This window comes from Hippopotamus amphibius, chromosome 3 (genome assembly GCF_030028045.1).
Source record: "Hippopotamus amphibius kiboko isolate mHipAmp2 chromosome 3, mHipAmp2.hap2, whole genome shotgun sequence".
Classification (NCBI taxonomy): domain Eukaryota; kingdom Metazoa; phylum Chordata; class Mammalia; order Artiodactyla; family Hippopotamidae; genus Hippopotamus; species Hippopotamus amphibius.
This window is the reverse complement of record NC_080188.1, coordinates 31283954-31294766: the sequence shown is the minus strand read 5'-3', so window position 1 is coordinate 31294766 and position 10813 is coordinate 31283954.

Below are 10813 nucleotides of genomic sequence, written 5' to 3'. Positions count from 1 at the left end.
CACCTCTGGGAGTCATACTTTAAATTTGAACAGCTAGCTAATAAATATCATTTTCCTTATCCCTTGGTTTCCTCTTTGTAGTCAATGTCATGTGAGAAAAGGCTTTTTCTTTGGCATAAGATTTGCCCAGTCTCCACAGCTTACGGGGCTTATTTTTTCTGCTTATACCACACAATCAAGTTTACTTTTGAACATATGAGGTTTAAGATGCCCATAAAACATGCCAGTGGAGATGTCAAGGAAGTTCTAAGCTTAGAGTTCAGGGAAGAGGCCTGGGCTGACAATGTAAGTTTAAGAGTCATTTACATCATCGAGTAGGTATTTACAGTCTTAAGGATAAACAGGGAGGGATGAAGGAGTGGGGAAAAGAATGAGAGAAGAAATAAAGACCAACACAGAATAGCTGAAGTAATACAATATCAAATTGGAACTCCAATATTTAGAGACCCACAGAGGTTGAAGAGGTAGCAGAGGAGACTGGAGAGGGAACAGAGGTGTCAGAGAACAAAACAGTATAGTGTCAGAGAAACCAGAGGGCTGGGTCAAATGCTGCTGAGAGGCTGTGTCAGATAAGGAGTAGAATGCACATATTAGATATAGCAACAAGGAAGACAGCCAGGACTTTAAAAGTCACTTAGTGTGGAGTGATGAGGACAGATGCCAGACTGGATTTGAATGGGTTGAAGAGTAAATGGAAGCTGAAGATGTGGAGACAGTACAAGTAGAAAACTTATACTACAGATGTACCTGAGATTTAGACTCTACAAACATTAATTACATTCCTAGCAGGATCCTGATGATTTCACCAAAGTGAAATCTAATAAGATTAGATGCCTGGTACACACCACACTGTGCTATGTTATAGAATTCTTGAGAGCAATACTTGAGAAAGCTTCTACTCGAGTGGAATGTGGGTTCTAGACCCTGACTGTCTGGGCTCAAATCCCAGCCCTTTCAGTAACTAGCTCAATGACTTTGGCAATTACTACAACTCTGAATCTCAGTTTCTTCATCTGTAAATGGGCATGGATAGTAGCATCTACTTCATTAGGCTGTTGTAACGATACAAAGTATTTAGAATATGCGTTCGCATAGTAAGTGCTGAATAAAGGTTACCTTTATTATTATCTTTTCCAAAGAGCTGGTTTAAGTAAGAAAATAAAGAGATTTATAAATACAAGGTATTAAGTGTCATGATCAAAACAGGCATTGGGCTTGCAGGATCTTAGTTTCCTGACCTGGGATCAAATCCATGCCCCTGCAGTGGAAGCACAGCATCCTAACCACGGGACCACCAGGGAATTCCTAAGGACTATGTGTTTTTTTTTTCTCATGAGGACCCTATGAGGATATACTTCAAAGAAATCAAAGTTTAAAAAGAATCAGAGAAAAGATGTTGCAGCTTGTGATGGAATCCAGAAAGCTTCATTAAATAATTTTTCTTGTACGAGGGTGAGTCAAAAAGTATCCGCACCCTGCCTGTAGAATTTATAGAAGTTTTACTGTAACTAGAGTGCAGATACTTTTTGACTCACCCTCCTATTTTACAATTGTGAAGGCCTGGAAATTTGTAACTTTGAGATCATATGTATCTTGAGCAAAGTCTATGATCCTATGCTTGATGAAATTTCTCAATTTGCATATAACTGCCATGAGGGAGGGAGGCAGAGAGAGAGAGAAAGACTAAGTGCTAGGGCCTTGCTGCAGTTTTCTGGCTACTTTCCCCATTGGTGGCTTGTGTGGTAACATAGACTCCTACTTAGCAAGAAAGGAGTGATAGTAAACCAGTCTAAGCAAGTTCCTCCTTATTTAAAGCCTATCAGTGTTTCTCCACAGTATAGCCCTCTATGTGGTTTAAGATAATTTCTATTCATATTCTTTTCATTGTTCAATGTCCCCTTATGAAAAATCTTCCATTTCCTCCTTGCTTTTGAGACCTGGTCTCCCACTCAGTTTTAAGAATTCTGTGGTCTAAAGTCTCACACAGAATGCAGTTCATGGGCCAGCAACACTGTTGTCACCTGAGACCTTGCTAAAAATGCAGAATCTGAAGCCCAACCCAGACCTACTGAATCAGAAATTGCATTTTGACAAGCTGTCCATGCACATTAAAATTTAAGAGGCACTGTTATAAAAAAGGTAAAAGGAACTTAGGAAAACTTCAGAAGAATTTTTCTGTGCAAAAACTCCAAAAGATTTTGCATAGGAGCAGGGCAGATTAAAATTAAATCTACTATGGAAATGTTTCCCAAAATCAGATTTCTTCAAAATCAGCTTTTAAGTTCAAAATAGGATTTCTGACATGTAGTATACTCATAGTAGTACCTTGCTACAGAGTTTAAGCTCCTTTTTAAGTATTCAACTTTTTTCAGAGAGCTGGGCTTTCATATTGATAAGTAGGACTTAATGACAATGGAAAGGAGACACTCTATTTTAGACTCAGCCCTGGGAGAAAGTCATCTCCAAATAGAAGTCAAATAGAAGAGTTGAAACGGTTTCTCTTGCCATATCTTCTTTTTTTCCCTTCCAGAGTCAATGGTAGCCACTTTTTAAAACTTTTTCTGTTTCTAAAGAACCCATTTTTCACTGCTTGCAGACAACCTAGCAATCTCTATGACAATTTATTCTTGCACTATTCCATATAATCAAGAATTTGTTCATCTTTTTTTATTTGCTCTCTTTTTGGCCGTGCAGTATGGGGATCTTAGTTCCCCAGCCAGGGATGGAACCCGTGCCCCCTGCAGAGGAAGGGTGGTGTCTTAACCACTAGATCACCAGGGAAGTCCCAAGAGTTTGATAACTTTTAAATTTCCTTTCTGTGAACTTCTTGGTTTCAAGGAATTTTCTGTAAACACACCTACCTGCAACTTTATTCATCAGGTTTGCAAGTACATTTTACATGATTTATAGGAAACAGGTTGTCAGTTTTAAATAATGCTAGGAGTGGGCGCAAAAAGACATTGAGAAGTTCCCGATGATGAGCGTACCTTACACCACTTGGCCATATTTAAAATGTGATGAATTATGGAAGGCAGCTGGAGCCCAAAGTACAACTTTATCCAGTAAGGCTGGCATTGTCCTTTATCTTACCAGGAAGTGGCCAACAGTGGAAACCTGGAGAGATAGGATCTGAAAAAGGAGACCCTGGGCCTTGACTAATTGTAAAGGTGTGATGGGCTGGGGATCAGGACACCTATGAAACTGTTTAAAAATTCATAAAGAGGCACTTTCAATTGTTTAAAATTTCAGTTATTTCCTCCAAATCAAGATGCATTAGATGTGAGTGTTTTCTTCCAATATAATTAAACTAATATGTTAGACTACTTTATGCCCATCCTTGTGAAGCACTGTCCTGGTGTCATTTACTGAGCATAGTGCCCCAGACAAACCAGTAATCTTGACTCCCATTCCCTACTCTCTCAGAGCTCCTTGTGGTAGAACCAACGTGACTTTCAGAGTCAAGAAATCTGAGTATACACCCTAAGGGAGCCTCATTTTTCCCATTGTAAAGTAGACTGATAATACCTCTTAAATAAGGTAGAATTAAGACTGCCCCATACTGACAACAACCCATAATCGTTACTCAGTAAATGTTAGTTCTTTCTCTGGCAGTGCGTAAAATATCTTAATCCTTCAAGAAAAATTGCTGGGTGTGGAAGGTGGAAATTGTTTGTGAAAAACAGCCCCAAGGGCACTGTTATCACCCTAGGGAGGATCTCTTTTCTCTACCTACCCTCTGCATTCTCCAGATTGCAGCCTTGCAATATTAAGAATCACTTTGCTCACAGCTTGGGGAGAGTTGAAATGAAAGTGCTACCCAAAACCATGTGAAAATGGGTGTATATTTTAGAAAGGAAAATCACATATTTCATTGTAAGAAAACCCTTGGAAGTTCCCTTTGCTCTCAGTATAGCCTTCAGCAGAGCCTGCAGCCTCTGGCACCATGGATACCGCCTTTACTGAGGCAATCGTCTCCATTGTTGTGGGCAGCCTCCCATGGTAATTGACAGAGACAGGGTTTAGGAGAAGGAGAAAGGCCACAGAACAGACATCAAAGGCAATTATCGTAAAACCCAGCTTGCTGTGAATGGAAGCAGTCATTCAGAATGTAATTTTGGAAATAAATTCCCTGGACAGATTAAAAATTTTAATAGTCACCAAAGCAAAAATGTGACCCAGGGCTTTCTATGAAAAAGATGTTTTGACCAAAAGCATACTAGCATCTGCTTCCTGGGGTTGACTATTTCCTGACTTGCAAATATGCTACTTCCTGGTACCTCAAAAGCTGTTTGATTACATTTCCAAAATAGTGACACCTGTTTTTCATTCCACAGTAAGTTCATACACTCCTTCCTGCCAGCTTGCAGCAAATGGCTATGGCAGCACCTACTACCTGCAAAGCATTGCTTCAGGTAATATGAAAATTCGACTATAGGGAATTCCCTGGCAGTCCAGTGGTTAGGGCTCTCTGCTTTTACTGCAGGGGGCATGGGTTTGATCCCTGGTCAGGGAACTAAAATTCCACAAGGTACATGGCACTGCCAAAAAAAAAATAAATTGACCATAGAGGTGGGCAGTGGAGCACATTAATGCAGACAAGAGATCTTACATTAATTATTACCCTGTCAATATTTTTGTCAGTATGGCTTTGGGCCACTAGGAAAAATTCCTCTCTAGGTGGCCATAAAATCTGATAAATGTTTTGAAGGTCCCAGAGAATTCAGCTCCCCTTATTTTCTTTGTTCTTAATATTGGGAAATAGATCCCTAATTCAAATGGTCTCTCTCTCACTCTGCCTTTTTTTTTTTTTTCAGTACTTTATATACTTATATATTAGTATATATACGTCTCAACTTTTTCTGGTAAGACACCTATGTATGCCTAAAACTGAGATCCCTACACCTTATTATTTTGCAATTCCCATTTTTCATTTAACGATATACAGTTGACCCTTGAACAACACGCAGGTTAGTGGTACTGACCCCCTCTCTGTACAATCAAAATCTGTGTATAACTTAAAGGCAGCTCTCTGTACCCACGGTTCTGTATCCGTAGATTCAACCAGCCACGAAGTGTGTAGCACTGTTGTACATGTTCACTGAAAAATCCACATATAAGTGGACGCATGTTTAAACCTGTGTTGTTCAAGGGTCAACTATATCTAAAGATCTTTTCAAGTCAATGAATATCCAAATTTGTATTTTTTCTTCATACTACATATCACTAGCTAAAATGAAACATTCTATTATGTTGCTTATCTATCCTCTCCTTATTTCTCTTGACTGTCATGTTTTCCCACCATAATGCTTGCAAAGAACGGTCAGCTGCTCCCCAGGTCTGAAACACTGCCTGGCACATAGTAAGAACTTCATAGATATTTGTTAAATTAATGATGGAATAACAAAAATTTCACTTTAAATGTTAAGATGTACATACACTGAGTATAGTTGCTATACATTGTAAAGCAACTATACTCCAATAAAAATTAATTAAAAAAATAAATGTTGGGGACTTCCCTGGTGGCGCAGTGGTTAAGAATTCACCTGCCAGTGCAGGGGACACGGGTTCAATCCCTCATCCAGGAAGACCCCACATGCCGTGGAGCAACTAAGCCCGTGTGCTGAAACCACTGAGCCTGTGCTCTAGAGCTCACTCGCCACAACTAGTGAGCCCGAGTGCTGCAACTACTGAAGCCCACACACCTAGAGCCCGTGCTTTGCAACAAGACAAGCTACTGCAATGAGAAGCCTGCACACCACAAGGAAGAGTAGCCCCCACTTGCCACAACTAGAGAAAGCCCATGTGCAGCAATGAAGACCCAATGCAGCCAAAATAAATTTTAAAATGTTAAGATATAACTTCTTTATTTCAATATTTATTATTTTACTTTCCTGAGCTTGTGGTTTTCTCCATTTTAAAATAACCTAGGGGGACTTCCCTGGTGGCGCAGTGGTTAAGAATCTGCCTGCCACCGCAGGGGACATGGGTTCAATCCCTGGTCCAGTAAGATCCCACATGCTGTGGAGCAACTAAACTTGTGAGCCACAACTACTGAGGCCATGTGCCACAACTACTGAAGCCCAAGTGCCTAGAACCCGTGCTCCACAACAGAAGCCACTGCAATGAGAAGCGACGCATTGCAACAAAGAGTAGCCCCCACTCACTGCAACTAGAGAAAGCCCACGTGCAGCAACAAAGACACAAGGCAGCCTAAATAAATAAAAATAAATAAATAAATAAATAAAATAACAGGGGAATTTCCTGGTGGTCCAGTGGTTAGGACTCTGCACTTCCACTATAGGGGGCACAGGTTCAATCCGTGACCAGGGAACTGAGATCCTGCATGCTGCACTGTGTGGCCAAAAAGATAAATAAATAAAATAAAATAACATAGAAGACACACTCTCAAAAGCAAAAAATATTTGAGTAATAAAAATTGGAGAAAAAAATTATTTTCACACATGGGGGACATGTTTTAAATAAAGACCCGAATGATTTCCAAATATAAATTTGGAAAAGTAGAGAATTTGATTTTATATAAGTTGTTCTAAAAAGTTAACCAGGACCTTTTTTTTTTCCAGGAAATTATGGTAAATCTTCCCAATGACTGAAATTCAAGAAATATCGAACACCTGAAATGACCAGAAGAATCACTGAGTGAAGTATGGACAGATGAAAAAATTTAAATATCATAGTTATAGGCTCCATTACATATTCACTCACTCTTGCTGTCTGCTTGCCTGGAAACATGAACTTCATTATGCCCGACTTACAATCCTTCTTTGAGTACAGATATTGTGGCAACATGGAACTTATAGGCTGCAAGGGGCTGAAGTTCTTGCTTCTTGAGAATGTGTTTATAGATCTCTCTAAATGAGAAACAGAGAATAGCATTCTTCTTTGTTCTTGCCTGGAACAAATGAAGCTCAGAGCAGCTTGCACAAATCATAGAGAAAATGGGACTCCACTGCAATAATGAGAACTTTGGATTATTCTGTGTTTGTTGATTGTCATAAAAGATATCTGTGTATGGCTGCACAAAACACCACAAAACCAAAAAAGTAAAAAAACAAAACAAACAAAAAAAGCCCTTCAGAGATAAGAAAATTTCCCTTCACATTAAGAAATATTCACTGTGGGTATTCTCAAGGTGCTGTGAGGTGACAAGATTGCTGCACTGGGCCTCTGTGTCTGTAATCTTGGAGAAGATAAATCTGAAAACCAGGCACAGGACAAAAAAAAAAAAATGTGGGGCCCCTTGTTAAAATATTTTTGAGAATTTCAGGACAGTGGCAACAGAGCACTAAATCAAGCCCGGGCTCTTTGAATTACAGGGCCCCATGTGATTCCACAGGCCACACATCCATGAAGCTGTCCCTAAAGAAAACAACACATCATTGAGACTTAATAGAATGAAATAAACTCTTGAGAAATGCACAAGATGCTGAGGAAATAAGAAAGGAAGGAGCCATTAGGCACCCATGCTACAGAAAAGGGGCTGAAAGATTATACACAAAATGCCAATACCTCCTCTAAGGGCAGTGGATGTGGGACTGAGGATGGTAGTGTCAAATGAAAAAAAGCACAACCAAAAAGTTGAGAATTATGTTTTAATCAGTGGACTTGCTAAGGACTTAAGCCCTGGAGACAGCCTGTCAAATAGCTCTGAGGCACTGTTACAAAGAGGTAAGGGAGGAACCAGGATATATAGGAGTTTTTGCAAAAAAACAGAAACCAACCAACCAACCAAATAAACAAAAAAACCCAGGTAGTTGGAACATTAAAAGATTACTGCTAATTAAAGAAAACCTGACATGTCAAGTTAATGAATTTAATGCTTTTCTATGTATGGGAAGATGCAAGGGTCTGGGCTCATTGAAATCATTCCTTTGATATGCACCTTAACTATCTAGGGCCAGCCTCCTGCTTTTCTCCACCCTGAATCCCCTCAGGGTGCACAGTCCGGGGGGATGACTGCAGTGACTGATGGCTTGATGGCCCCAACATCCTTTGTTTACTGATATGGCAGGTGAAGTTCTTCATTCACAGCTGGGAGTTGATACAGGAGGCTTTTCTTGTCTGGTGTCTGTACTTTTGTATTGTGTGAATCTTTGATCACGAGTTTGTATTTATGTACTTGTAATTCAAATAAATGACTTAACCAAAGAATCTAGGCTACAGCCAGTCTGTTTCTTTTCTTTTTGTTGAAGTATAGTTGATTTACAATGTTGTGCCAACAGCCTACTGTTTTTTAATGGTCATCTCAGGAGTCAGCAGGAAGACAAATCTTTGGTATTAATTCTCTATTTCCGCACTACGTCAAAACTTAGTGCCTTAAGAAAACAGTAAATGCTAACTAGCTCAGACAATTTCAGGAATTTGGGAGAGCGCTACCTGGGTGCTTCTGGCTTGGGGTCTCTCATGAAGTTGTTGTCAAAATGTCAGCTGGGACTACAATCTCATCTCAGGGCTTGATGGGGCTGGCGGACCACTCAGGAGATGGTCCGCTCATATGACTGGCCCGCTTGGTGCTGGCTGTTGGCAGGAGCATTGGTTCCTCACCTACTCCAATGTCCTATGACATGCGGAATTGACATCCCCCAGGGCAAGTGATCCAAGAGAGCAAGTCAAAAGCTGTAATTTTATGACCTAGACCAGGAGTTGACACACAAGTGATGGATAAAGCCACCATGATACTTTTTTTTTTGTAGATAAAGTTTTATTGGATCACAGCTGCAGTCATCATTTACTCATTGGTTGCTTTCATGCTACAGTGACAGAGTTGAGTAGTTACAATAGAAACCATATAGCCTGTAAAGCTTAAAATATTCACTATGTTTACTATCTTTTACAAAAAAGTTTGTCAACCTTTGACCCAGCCTTGGAAGTCCTGCACTATTACCTCCATGACATTCTGTCGGTTGTATATATTCTGATACACTGTGGGAGGGGACTATACGGAGTAATGGATACCAGGAGGTGGGGATCATTGGGGGACCATCCTGGAGGCCAGCTGCCCCGTACTTCCCCTCTAGGGCCCTCTAGTATCTCTGTCATTGAACTTGCCACCTCATATGGTAACTGTTTATGAGTCAGCTTCCCCCACTATGATACTAGCACCTGGAGGCCTGGGCAGTGCACTGTTCCACCTTTGGGCCTCGGTGCTAGCACAACAGCACTTAAAGCATAAGAGTAGCAAGAGCTCAGTAATGTTTGTGCGCTGCATGCATGTAAAATGGGAGTGTCAGGAAAGTTTGACTTCATTGGGCAGGGGGCATACATACAGATCTTGAAGGAGGAGTTTGATTTAAGTAGAGAAAAGAAGACAAAAGAAGGGAAGACAGATAAATAGAAGACAGAAAAAAACATGAGATAGAAGCAGCAGTACAGCTGTTGACTATCTGCCTGATGGATCATCATAATCTGCTCTTCTTAAAAGCCTGTGCACTAATCGGAATGCTTTTGGTTGCAAATGGCAGATGCCTAAGTGGAGGAGAAGTGGGGAAGGGTAGAGGTGTACATGGGTCTCAGGGCAGCCTTGGAACCAAACTGTAATGTCACAAGAATCCCTTTCTCCATATGCCTCCTGCTCTTCTCTCTTTATGTGGGCTATAGAGCCTCTGGTTCAGTATGGCAGTGGGGAGGCTGACTCAGGAAAGGACTTTTTCTCTAATGCTGAATAGAAAAACTCTAGGAATGGATTCTGATTGGCCTGGAGTGAGTCACAGGCTCACTTCCGTGATGGTGGTTGAGAGTTGGCAGAAGATGGAGTTACTTAAATTGGATGTGCCTACAAGAACCCCTAACTTGAGTGAGAGGAGTACTACTTCCCCCAAAGAAGCAGGATGCTGTCAATGAAGGAAGAGAGGAGTACTGGGTGGGCGATACAGTAATATCTACTCTATGAGTAGCTTCCATATCCTTTTGAGCCAGCAAGAAAAGGCATTCTGTCATTAGGAACCATTACATGTATATAGTACTTTGGGTTCCCTTGGAAGCAGATTCTGGGTGGAGAACTGCATGCAGCTTTTTTACTGGGGAGTGCTCTAGGATCAGTACCTGTGAAAGAACAAGGGACGCAGGATTGGGCAGAGGGAGACATTGAACTGTGATGGTCCTATAACCTAAGTGAAGCTTCAGTTGATTTCACGAAGAGTTCTGAAGTTGGCTTGGCAGTGGTGCCCCAAGTTGTGGCAAGAGTAGGTTGACCAACCATTCCAGTTTGCCCAGGATTGAGAGGTTTCCCAGGACACAGGACGTTCAGTTTCAAAGTTCCAGGCAAGCCAGAACACATGTAGGAGGGCTGGACTTTTGTGCCTACCTCCCAAATTGACCAGTCCTTGGATGTGGGCTTTCCTTGGGGAGGGATCTTAACCCTGGGTGACTCAGCTTCTTCAGACCGAGGACGATTTCTGCTGAAGTACTGAATTCTGAGCAGTTAGTCAGCAGCAGGCACCATTCCTGGGAACTGGGGAGTGTGTGCTTAACCACAGATGGAAGACTCTGGGGAGTACACTACGGCATCTACTACAACAGGTGAAACCAAAACAATGTTTCCGGAAAAAATATCTGTTCTTGCTATGTGTGATATATTCTGATATTTTCTATTTTATTCCATTAAAAAAATATATTGGCCCTCTGAACAGGCATTTCACAAAAGACGATATTCAAACAGCCAATAAACATATGAAAAAGGCCTCAACGTCATTAGTCATGAGAGAAACGCAAATTGAAAGCCCAATGCAATACTACTGTATACCCAGCCAAATGGCTAAACTAAGAAAAACAATGCCAATCGTTAGCAAAAATATGG